General features: G+C 48.3%; 1 protein-coding gene across 1 annotated transcript in view; it reads left to right on the top strand.

Moving 5' to 3' along the window:
• The first annotated feature begins 404 nt into the window (after window positions 1–404).
• Window positions 405–12474, top strand: part of MAP3K14 (mitogen-activated protein kinase kinase kinase 14) — a 43722-nt gene continuing 31652 nt past the window's right edge. The window contains exon 1 of the mRNA XM_081110858.1: window positions 405–472. The gene's annotated coding sequence lies outside the window, so the exon portion shown is untranslated. The remainder of the gene's footprint in view (window positions 473–12474) is intronic.

The following is a 12474-nucleotide window of genomic DNA, read 5'->3' as shown; positions in this document are numbered from 1 at the left end:
TCCCGTAAGAACGCAACCCGTGAAAAAACTGCCGAAGCCGAGAGCGCATGTGTGGTTAGACCAAACTCCCGCCGCCTCCGCCTCCTGTCAATCCATCCGCCCACCGACGTCTTCACTATAAACATTGTCCGGAAACAGTGCCCATTTCTGGAAACGCGCTCTCGCTACCAATCGTTGCTCGAGGCAGTAGCCGAGACGCGCCATCTCATTGGTTAGGTTGGCGGGGTGGGCGGGACCAAGGGTCGAGGTGCGGCCAGAGTGGGAGGTGCGAACCCAGGCAAATTTGCCGCCGCCGGGGGAGGCGTGGCCCCGGGGGCGACCGGGAAGGCGACCAGGGGGTGGGGCCCGAAGCGGGGGCGGGGCGACCGTGGGCCCCGAGAACAGCGGTCGGCAGCCGGCGGCGGGAGATCGAGGGCGAGGGGAGCGCGAGGGGAGCGCGCCAGTCCTGCTTGGGGAGTTCGGCGCTCGGCCGGTAGGTGACTGGGTAGGGTCCCAGAGCTCGGAGCGGGGAGCACCGCGGATGGGTCGCCCCTCAGCCCGGGACCGGGATGCGGCCGGCCCCGCCGCCCTAGAATGGTGGGGGTCAGCGGCGCGGCCGGTCGGACGAGTCCACTCGCGCGCGGGCCCTGGGCCCCGGGGGTCTCTGGTCGGCGGCGCGCCTCACCACGCGTCTAGGGCCACGGCCGCACGCCGCGCTCGCCCCGCATCCCCGCGGGCGACACTCTTGACCGAAGCGCGCGCGGGGGCGCCCTGCTTCCCTTTCCCCAGCACCCCGATTCCCCTGTGCTCAGCTGTCCCCGCCGCCAGGCCTGCCGCTCCTGCCCGGTCCCCTGGGTGCCCGGTAGGATGGGGGCTCGCCTCGGCGCGGCGGGAGGCGGCTGATGCACAAGCGCTCCCCGGCCGCGTTGCCCCCTGTCTGCCGGGTCAGTGAGACCCTCCGGCTGCCCTGGGAAGTTCTAGATCGCACACCCCGGGCGGGGAGGAGGCGCAGACCTGCCCTTGGCGTTCGGCGGAGCTGGCTGGCCGCTCGCAGCATCCTCCTGCGTCCCCCGACGCCTGGGGACTTCATCTGTCGGCTCCAATAGAATATTTCCATCGCGGAAGCCCACTGTGGCCCCTGGCAACCTGCAGCCACTGCCCCCAGGCAGAGAGGGGCCCCTGGTACAGTGCAGAGAGCCCCACCTGGCCAGGAGCCTCCTGATGCTGGGTAACTTCAGAAAAAGGCGGCACCTTCCTTATTAAAGTAAAAAAGTTGCTCTCCGTCCTAAAGGATGGACTGGGCCATGAGTATGAGGAAGGTCGGGGAGAGGATGAATGGAGGGAAGGTAACCGAATTCAGTTTTTGGTAAATGGAGAGACAGTGAACACCGGTGACTTGACTAGGAACTCTAAAGGCAAGTAAAATGAAATGAGGAGAGGTGGGGCCTAGTGCAAAATAGCAGTCTGAAGTTTATTCCAGGAAAAATGCTGAAAACCCCTTGACTAGAAACATGGTCGTTCTGAAAGACTCGAAGGAGAGATAATATCTTAACATTAGAGATGTGTGTTTTTACTGAGTATCTTCATACCTGTAACCTCCTTTTCCCTTTAGAACCTGTGTGATGAGACAGATAACATTGTCTCTTACAGGTAAGGCACCTGAGGGGGGAGGGGGCATATAGAAATGCCTAAAGCCTAGGACACTGGAATCTTCTCCAGCTCTGCCCCCTGGACCAGGACCACAATCTGGGACTGAGATGCAGAAAGGAGAGAGAAGCGTTGGGTGTGGTGTTCTGCTCTTAGCGCGAGAGGACAGGCGGACAGGTGCTTGTCTTGCTTACGATGTGTTTGGATCTACGCTTGGTGTTTTTAAGTGATGTCAAAGTCAGTTCCTTTGGTGCAGCGATGCCAGAACTCTGCTTTTCTCAGACACCTTTGGGGCATCCTCATTTATTTTGAAGGGCGTGGTGAACTTCTCAGAAGGTCTCAAAATAAACGTAATAATCTCTGACTTTAATTGTAGAAATATGTATCCAGGTATATGTCCTAGCACTTTCGTGAAATCAGACAATAGGTTGCCAAACTTTAGGTTATCTTCTGTTTTCAGGATATAAGGAGCAGTTTTGAATGTGGGGGGAGGGGGGGAGGGTTGCCCCTAGTATTGTCTGTTAGAGCTTGTGGGAGTGGCACCACAGACAAGAGACCTTGCCAAATGAGCCTTCGTCTATTAAACAAAAATGTCTGGTTGGCCGTTGCCCCTCAACAGATGGAGGCTTGCTTCCTCATTTTGGTTCTCCTGTTGAACACTGACTTCTTTGTGATATTCCTGGAGTGTTTGTGTATCACTGAATGTGGAGAAGCAAGCTTGTCCTGATGGGCTGTCCAACTCCAGGCAACTGTTGTGATTTTTTGGGGTGCGTGATAAGAGTTCATCTTGGCGGGGCTCTGGTGAGAGGTCTGTGGGGATGTGAATGAGGTAAAGCTTCCTCCCGGGTTGTTATCTTCATTGTTGGCACCCTCAACCCTGTCTTATCACTCTGGCCTGTGAAGTCACTCTGAATTTCCTATTTTTTCCTGTGTCAGTGGATAGCACATGAGCTTTCCTAACAGGTCTGCCCGCAGTGATCAAGAGCTGACAGATGTCATGTTGGTTGACTTATGGATGTTCTTTCTGGGTGGAGAGTTAAGAAATCTTAAAAGCAAATTCCTAAATTAAAAGTAAAAGTCAGCTTGGTAACTCATATAGACAGCATATTCTACCAATGGCTTCCATCCTCTCAGAGCTGTTTTTTTCCCCCTGGCAAAAGGTTAAGAGGCAACTAAAATTCTGCTTTCATGATTAATAAGTCACTACCGCAGTTGTGTCTGATGCTTCCTGTTTGCCCCATTTTAGTATTTCAGTTAAACTGGAAACATGTGAACATTACGGGCCCTTTAGATGGCACGGTGTGAAATTAGCGGGGAGGGGGTCAATTCCATGTCAGTGGATTTGGGGAGCTCTAAAGATCAGCCAGCCCCTCTGGCCTCTGCATGCCAAGATTCCCAGGAAGGGAAAAGTGGGGGTGAGCATCTTTAAGGGAAAGGGCGCGCGCTCACAGTGATGCATGTGTGAAAGCTTTGCATGTACTTGGTGATGCTGACTGAAATGTTGAAAGCAGTAGCTTAGAAATGGAAGGCCACACACAGGGCAAATCATGTAGTAGAACATTTCAGTTGAGCTGAGCAAGACATTGCAGTGTGATGGATAAGGGTCCTTGGTTGTGGGCTTGTCTTACTTACCACCTGAGTGACAATGCAGAGAAAATCATTTTCCTCAGTGACCTGTGCGCCCTTCTTTGCATTTTAATTTAAATGATTCTCTTCCCTTCTTGCTGTTTTATATCCTTTAATCCCTTTTCCTCCTGATATAAATCCCTTGAAATTATATGGCATCAAGAATAATGGTACTTAGTAGCTATTTTTTGTGTTTTTCTCTCAATACTCCTATAAAGAAAGACAGGGACAAAGGTCAGGAAAGTAAAATCTCATGAAGAGAAATAAAGTAGATGAGATTACTCAGGAAATCAGTGTCATGCCCAGAATCTAAACCCTTATTTCCTGACATCAAGTTCACTGCCTTTTCTACTAACTTACTCATGAAAAGATAAATTGTTTCTGCCCCCCCCCCCAAAAAAATGTCAATTTTGAATGTAACTAAACCAGGGTAGCTTCTTTATTTATCTAGCTATATATATTTAAAAATATTAATATGTCATTAACAATTATTAATCGATATCAATTATTCATAATTATTATTAAAAGACCAACAGATGAATAGCATAGCCTATGCTCAGCCCCATTTTACAGATGCAGAAATTGAGGCAGAGTGGTGAAGTGATATATCCAGAGCAACATAGCAAGCCCATGGTGTCTCTGTCAAATGTGGGGGTTTAGGCTGTCAGGTCAGACAGACCTGGATCAGATCCAGGTCTGCTACTATCTGTGACCTCAGGCAAACTCAGTGCCTGGCATATAATAAGCCACAGAATACGACAGCTGTAAATGGTGCTGTTTGGCTGTAAACGTTGTTGGTGATAGTAGTAGTAGTAGTAATAGCAGTAGCAGTAGTTGCCAATTACCACATTGACTAGACCTGTTTTCTGTAAGATGATGTCAGGACGGGTCAGCCTGCCTGACAGGGCGAGTCATTTTCTCAGCAGGACCTCCAGGCGACATTTCTTGTCAGGAGGTTCTAGCTGTCAAGTTGCCCCTGCCTTACACCAAACCATGCCCTCACCACCCTCCCAATGAGCCTGAAAAGGCCCAGGCTCTACCTGGTCAGAGTTGGTGATTCTAAACAAGGGGTGGGCAAACTTTTTGACTTGAGGGCCACAATGGGTTCTTAAACTGGCCCGGAGGGCCAGAACAAAAGCATGGATGGAGTGTTTGTGTGAACTAATATAAATTCAAAGTAAACATCATTACATAAAAGGGTACGGTCTTTTTTTTCAATAGTTTTATTCATTTCAAACGGGCCGAAACCCACAGGCCGTAGTTTGCCCACGGCTGTTCTAAACCATGGGTGCCCTTCGCCCTCCTCGGACTCTGAGCCAGAGGCACAGCTGGATCTTTCTAGGGATTTCTGTGTCCTCCATGTGGTGGAGTGGGTCCCAACCGTAATTCTGGAGGTGAAAAAGGAGAATACTGTGTCGAAGATAAGTCAGCAAGAATTTGTTCCTCTTTAATAATATATATATTTTATAATATACATTATATATATATATATATATATATATATATATATATATATATATTTGATCTCAGAGAGGAAGGGAGAGGGAGAGAGAGATAGAAACATCAATGATGAGAGAGAATCATTGATTGGCTGCCTCCTGCACACCCCACACTGGGGATCAAGCCCACAAACCCGGGCATGTGCCCTGACCAGGAATCGGACTGTGACCCCCTGGTTCATAGGTCAACGCTCAACTACTGAGCCATGCCTGCAGAGCAGGACTTGTTCCTCTTTGTTCAGGGCACTAGGAGGAAAATTTTGGTTCTGTGGGGTAGGGTTCCCACCACTACATGCACCCCCAGCTCACCCTTCCTTCCTCTTACAAATATATCTGCTAATCTGCTACTATCTGTGTGACCTCTGGCAAACTCAGTGCCCGGCATATAATGTCTGAGGGCCCTGGATTGGTAGTCACAGACTTGCAGAGTTCCCTTTAAATCACCCAAAGGGGAAAAAAAGTTTCACATTACATTCTAAATTCTTTTTTCCCTCCTTTTAACACAAAACAAAAATATAGGCTCCCACCAGGCTGCTGTTCCCTTTAAATAACAATTTGTTTTCTCCTGGGGAAGCTGTCTCGATGGCCAAAGAGTCATTTCTAAAGTGAACCTAGTTTTTAGAAAAAATAGATCACCGGATGTCAAGCATCATGTTCAGATGAAAATGAAACCAGCAGCCTGGAGTGGCAGCTCCACACTTGACTTCAGGCTGGAGGTGAGAGGCAGAGTGTGTCTGGACCCAGCTCAGTGGCTGGTTGGCCCCACAGAGTGCATTTGATAGGCCCCTTCGTCATTTTCCAGGCAGCTTTGCTTAGGTGAGCAAAGCACTTTCTCTGGAAGGTGAGTCACCCATGCAGGGGTGTAGGTGACAGGCGATTGATCCACCCAGCACAGTTGCAGAGGAAGTCTTGACTGGCCCGTGTGGAGAAGCCCTGTGCCAACTATTAGGTTCATTTCAGCCCAGGGTTTGGAGGTAGGGATACAGAAGCAAACGGAGGCTCCCAGGGCTGGCTGACTGAAAGAGAGATGGATCCCCTGGCACGAGGTCATGTGAATAGGGCACAGAGCCAGATCAGCAGTGAGTCCAGCCACCTTGAGAGTAAAAAATGGCCAGCTGCCAGTGACAGTCAGCAAAGAAGCAGGAGGGGAGCTTTGGCTCCGTGGAACTGGGAAACCCCTTGGCAAAGAGCAGAGAGATATAACCCCTACTTTGGTGTGAAAGACCTTTTGGGGAACCCTTTTCTACCTGCCTTGCTTTTTACCACCTGAGTTGGAGGCTCCGATGAGCTCCAGTGATTGGAAAGACTAGATTGAATCCTGCATTTCCGGAAACTGTAATTCCAAGCCTGCCACCACCTAGGTTATCTGCACTTCTAGAGCCACGGTATGAACTCAGAAAGAAGCAGCAGAGGAACTCCTGAGCTGGCCCTTCTGCACATCTGGTTGCTATGGCTTCTGATGACCCTCTTACCACTGAATCCATGCTTAGGTGTCTATTCAATCAAAGAGTTTGTTCAGACTGTTGTAGATCTGTGCGGTTGTTGTTGAGCTTGACTGCTGATGGCCAGGGATGTCTGTAATCAGTGTCTAGAGCAGCGGTTCTCAACCTGTGGGTCGCGACCCCTTTGGCGGTCGAACGACCCTTTCACAGGGGTCGCCTAAGACCATACTGCATATCAGATATTTACATTACAATTCATAACAGTAGCAACATTACAGTTATGAAGTAGCAACGAAAATAATTTTATGGTTGGGTCACAACATGAGGAACTGTAGTTAAAGGGCCAGAAAGTTGAGAGCCACAGGTCTAGGGTCACCCACAAGATGGCCTTGACTTTATTGAAACCACAGGGAAAGAACTAGTATGACCTTGAAGTGGTCACAAGCTTTTCCCAGCCCCTGGTGCACACGCTGTCAATCTGGGCTAACCAGCAGTCACTTTGGGTGGAATGGCTAAGTCACCGTAGGCCTTAACTGCTCTGTAAAGAAAGTGCTGTTAGAATTACAGACTGGAGCCCTAGCTGGTCTGGCTCAGTAGATAGAGCATCAGCCTGCGGACCCAAGGGGCCCGGGTTTGGTTCCAGTCAACGGCACCTACCTTGGTTGTAGGTTCCTTCCCGGCCGGGCCCTGGTCAGGGCTCGTGCAGGAGGCAACCAATCAACGTGTTTCTCTCACATCGATATTTCTCTCTGTCTTTCCCCCTATCTTCCACTCTCTCTTAAAAATAATCAATGGAAAAATATCAGGTGAGGTTTAAAAAAGAAAAGAATTATGGGCTAGAAATGATCATTACCATTGCTTGCTCCTTTTTTTTTTTTTTTTTTTTTACAAAAGAGTAAATGGAAGGGAGCTGAGTGAGTTGCCCAAAGCCACCAGCTAGTTAATGACTGAAACTGACCAAAGTCCAGGCTCTTTACACTGTGCTGCACTGCCACTGAACAAAGGAACTCCTCCTGAGGCAGGAATTGTATTTTGTTCCTGCTTTGTTCCCCCACCCCAGCCCCATCACCCCCAGCCTTTCTGCAAGCTCTGGCAGACCAGGGAAGGGTGGAGCCAGAGACGCAGCTCCTCTGGGTCTAAAGAAAAGTAAACAGAAAGCTATTTCATTGACACTGTCTTGGACCATGAAGTTCATGTAACCAAAAGAAGGTCAAGGTTGATAAGAAAATACAATTCTGGGCAGGGTTACCAGGAAGTCTCAAAGGTTGCCTACACCTGTAGGACACTTGCCTACCTCGCCAAGCAGTATCTTACCTAAAGTGGGCATTTAGTTGCTATGAATGATTGATTGTGAGGGCACAAACCCACTGGGCACCAAGAAGCTCTTATCTTTGCCTTGTCTTTGACCTGTGAAGAAGAGACACGTTGCTAGTGGCATGCAGGTGGCTAGAAGAGCCAGAATAGTCCGCGTCATTCCTCTGGACCCATCCAGCTCCTCTCAGTGAAGAGGCTCTTCCTGTGGGCAAAGCATGATGTCATATCTGGATGGTGGCTCCTGCAAGTACAAAGAGCTGTTGTAGCCTAGGTCCACCACCCACCCACCTGCTGACATTGACATTTTCTCTCACTGGGCCAGAATCAGTCTACTGGTCAATACCAGGGACTGCTGGGAGGCTTGGGAAGAAAGGAGAGCTTAGCCAGCCTCCAATGAGGATGTTATTGCTAATGACGATTAGAAATAGATTCCTTTGACCCAGGAAGTTAGTTGGATGAATCAGTGTCCTTGAGACCATGCTCAATAGTCCTGGTGGTAAATGATGAATGAACTTTGAGCAGTAGAAATAGCCTTAGAGATAAGTGTCAAAGGCCAAGATTTGTATATCACCTCCTAGCTAGCATGTCTACCCAAGTTAGAAATAGCCTTAGAGATAAGTGTCAAAGGCCAAGATTTGTATATCACCTCCTAGCTAGCATGTCTACCCAAGTCCGAGCCCAGACAGATATTGTTGAGTTCAGAAGGGTCATTTCTCAAGGAAGTGGAAATAACTGGGTCTCTAGGTCAGCATTTAGAAAAGGGGATGACAGGGGTGGCTCAGGAGCCAGCTCGCATGATACCTTCTTGCTGGGGTGCAGTCAACCTTATGCAGGGAGCTGGCTTCATCCCCTCCAGCTCTCCCGGTGATTGGACAGACTGGAAACTCAGATCTCAGGCCAGCCAGGCTCTCAGAGCCCACAGCACTCATTTATTCCTCAGTGTGTCAGTCATTCTTTCGTTCAGTTAACACTTGTCAAGCGTATCACATGTGGCAGGCTCTGCTAGGTGCTGGAATATAAAAATGAGGACAACCTTGGTCCTGCCCCCGAGGAGCTGGCCATGGCCATGGACTTGGAACAGACACATTACAGGTGCTGAGTCCTGAGCCACGACTGTGGGAGCTGGAGAGGAGCAAAGAAGGCACCACGCGCCATGGCCCTCCTTTGCCAGCCTGACCCAGCTCTAACTCACACACAGAGCTCCTCAGAGGGGAAGAGCACCCCTCCCCATTCTGCAGGTGTCTGGGCAGGAACGCTCTCAGCATTTCTTTCATCTTGGGGCTTTGTACTGCTTGTTTAGCTTGGAATAAGAGCTTGAGAACAATCTGGAAACCTCAGCACTCTGGGGGAAAGGAGTCATCTGCAGTGGTGTTGGCATGTAGACCATGAGTAGCCAACTATTAAAGACATGGCAGACTTATCCTGGTCTTCCAGGCTGGTTTTGAGAGGGCAGTGACCAGACTAGCAAATCCCATGTGCTTGGTGCCACTCTGAGACAGATCCGTAGGCAGGTGGTCTGTGCCTGATCCGTGGCAATGCTTCTTTTTTAAAGAAAAATATATTTCTGTTGATTTCAGGAAGGAAGGGAGAGGGAGAGAGAGAAACATCAATGATGAGAGAGACTCATTGATCAGCTGCCTCTTGCACACCCCATGCTGGGGATCGACCCTGCAACCTGGGCATGTGCCATGACCAGGAACCAAACTGTGACCTCCTGGTTCATAGGTCAGTGCTCAACCCCTGAGCCATGCTGGCCAGGTTACAGTTCTTCTTAGTAACTGGGTTCAGCACTCCAGGAAGGCCTTTCCAGGATTACAACGGAGCAAGCTCCGTGAAGGCAAGGACCTTGTCTGTCCAGGTCACCATCGCTTCTCTCTGATCAGCACAGTACCTAGTGCAGGGGTGGGCAAACTTTTTGACTCGAGGGCCACAATGGGTTCTTAAACTGGACCGGAGGGCCGGAACAAAAGCATGGATGGAGTGTTTGTGTGAACTAATATAAATTCAAAGTAAACATCATTACATAAAAGGGTACGGTCTTTTCTTTTTTTCAGTTTTATTCATTTCAAATGGACCAGATCCGGCCCGCGGGCCGTAGTTTGCCCACGGCTGACCTAGAGCATGGTAGCCCCTGGCTCAGTATTTGTTATTGAGTGAAAGTGCAAGACCAGAATTCACACTCCTCCTAGGCCCTGCTGTCCCGAGAAAGGATGAGAGAACCACAGGCTATGTCATGGTTCTCCCTCCTTTACCAAGGAATTGGTCTGAGATCCTCTGTGAATGTTCTGTCATACCACAGGTCCCAAGCCCCTTCTCCCTTCTGGGGGAGACAAGAATGTGAACCTCTATTGTAAAGGGACATGTCAAATGCACCCCTAACTGCTCACATCCTCCAGCTGATTATTCAGGCCAGTCTGTCGTCTCCGGGTGTGCTGGGCAGCATCTGAAACGAGGCCATGGTCAGGGTTCCACGGCCCAAGGGCGGAGCTGCACCGTGTGCCTCCATGCTTTCCGTGGAAGGCCAGTGTTTGGGTTTTTTTTGTTTGTTCTGCAGTTCCTCAAACTAGTTCCTCAATTTCAGAACCACTCACCAGTGACTACAATGAACTTGAAGCCTCCTCCCTTACAGGAAGGCTGGGCCTGTCTTTCTCCATCTTCTTTGAATACAGGTAGACCCTGCTTTCAGCCCGTCCCACCTGGGAAATCCAGAGTTACAAAGCGAGAGAGGAGGGGAGTGGTTTATCACAGTGGATTGACCGTAGCCCAGGGAACTGCTCCAGCTCAGAATCCAGTCCCAAAGGTTACATAAGGAAAGCAGTTTTTCACAACCAAACATTGCTTGTAATGATGACCTCAGGCTGGCAAGATCCAGAAGTGCATTTTGACTCATCAAAGAAAACTGGTTGTGTCTTGCCTGACTTTATGTCATACTCCGGGCAGTTATGGCACTGTAATCTTTGGAAATTGGTCATTACTGACCTACCAATACATACTGCAGCCCAGAATATTCAGTTACACAAAATACCCAGCCTATAGATTTCAGTGACACTTGATTTTTTTATATAACATACATTAAAAGTTCCTTGTTGCTTATTGTATAAATCGAAGTATGTATGTGGTTGAGTTTTTTCCTCAATACTACTTTCTCCCCCTTCCTCCTGCATCCCAATTGCATAATTGTGTCTGTGCATCAATGATGGCCCAGTGGCAACTTTACTATATGCCATTGGCTCTCCTCATACAAAGGATTTGAAAGTTAAATTTGAAAATGCTATTGTCACACGTTCCTTTTAAAACTTATACAATGCCCAAGTCAGGGGCCTGGAGACAAAGTACTGGTCACATTTATGAAGATAGCAAAGATACACAAGGTTTTGCTATAAAAACCAAAATCCAAAAAACAAACAAAAAAGGCTCAAAAAGCCTGGAACCAGGTTTTATAAAATGAAAGGCAAATTTGAAGTGTGTCATAGAATTGGTCCCTGGTATGGGCCAGCTGTGCATGGAACACAGGCCGGCCACATGTCCAGCTTGGAGGCTTTGCTCTCCATTCTAATGTTGCTTTTATTAGGAAGCGTTTATGCTTCCTAATTGAGATGCTTCCTCCTGGGTTTCTCACTAATAAACCTTTGGCTTATGGCAGTTTCTGCATTTGGGTCCCAATTTTTAAAACTTAGATAATTTGAAATTGGATACAGTGTCGTGGCTGAGAGTATGGTGGTTGACATAAGAGTCCCTTGTGCAAATCCCGCTTCTAGCACTTCCTTGCAATGTGACCTTGGACATATTACTGACCTACTGAGCCTCAGATTTTTCCTCTGTGTAAAGGGAGTAATATTAGTGCCATGCCCACCGAGTTATTTTGAGGATTCAAGAAATAATGCTGCCCTGGCCGGGTGGCTCAGTTGATTGGAGTGTCGTCCTGTAACCAAAAGGTTATGGGTTTGATTCCCAGTCAGGGCGCATACCTAGGTTGCAGGCTCAATCCAGTTGGGGTGCATACAGGAGGCAACCAATCAATGTTTCTCACACATCAATGTTTTTCTCTCTCTCTCTCCATCTCTCTCTCCTCTCTCTCTCTCTCTCTCTCTCTCTCTCTCTCTCTCCCCCTCTTTTTAAAATCAATAAACATATCCTCCAGTGGAGATTTAAAAAAATAAGAAAAATAATGCATATATTACCTAATTCATAACAACCAATAATAGCTGTCATTATTATTTTTATTATTATTGACAACCAGCATGTAATTGTGTATACACATTGCAGCAGATGGTTGAAAACACCCAAAGATGTCCACAAGACAATTAATTTCAGTTCCAGCTGCCAAGGAATCTGGGTCCTGGTTCACGCACTGGCCAGTCATTCCTCAGCCCATTAGAGCTGAGGCACTGCCAGCAGAGAGAGAAGCAGGGTGGCGTGTGCAGATGCTCTTCAAAGAACATTCTCCTTCATGGGTTGCCCTTCTCTTCCTGACCACTTCTGTCCCTCTGCTCTTGGGTTTCTCCCCTCTGCCTTTGATAGTGTTTGTTCCACATCTTCCTTCTGACACTAGGGCAGCTGGCTGGAAGCTGTGGGAGGTGGGTTTCAGCTTTGCATAGGCAAGGACTTTCGAAGAACTGGCACTTGCCGTGATGGAAAGGACTGCTCATCTTATAACAGCTTCCATCTCACTGGAGGTTCTGCTGTTCACAGAGCACCCACTATGTGCCAGGCACTGTACTGGGCATATAAACATTATTTCTTACATTTAATTATCCCATAAAATCCTTTTATGTAGGTTTCAGATCCCTGTTTAACAGATGAGATAGTTGACTATCAGATTAGTGACCTGCCCATGGTCACACACCAGAGTGCTAAGAGGCTAAGATTTGAATGTTTGTTTGTTTAATACATTTTTATTGATTTCAGAGAGGAAGGGAGAGGGAGAGAGAGAGAAACATCAGTGATGAGAGAGAATCATTGATCAT

Source organism: Myotis nattereri, assembly GCF_964212035.1.
Source record: "Myotis nattereri genome assembly, chromosome: 16".
Classification (NCBI taxonomy): domain Eukaryota; kingdom Metazoa; phylum Chordata; class Mammalia; order Chiroptera; family Vespertilionidae; genus Myotis; species Myotis nattereri.
Note: the sequence above shows the minus strand (reverse complement) of the source record. Positions and strands in the feature narration are given on the sequence as shown.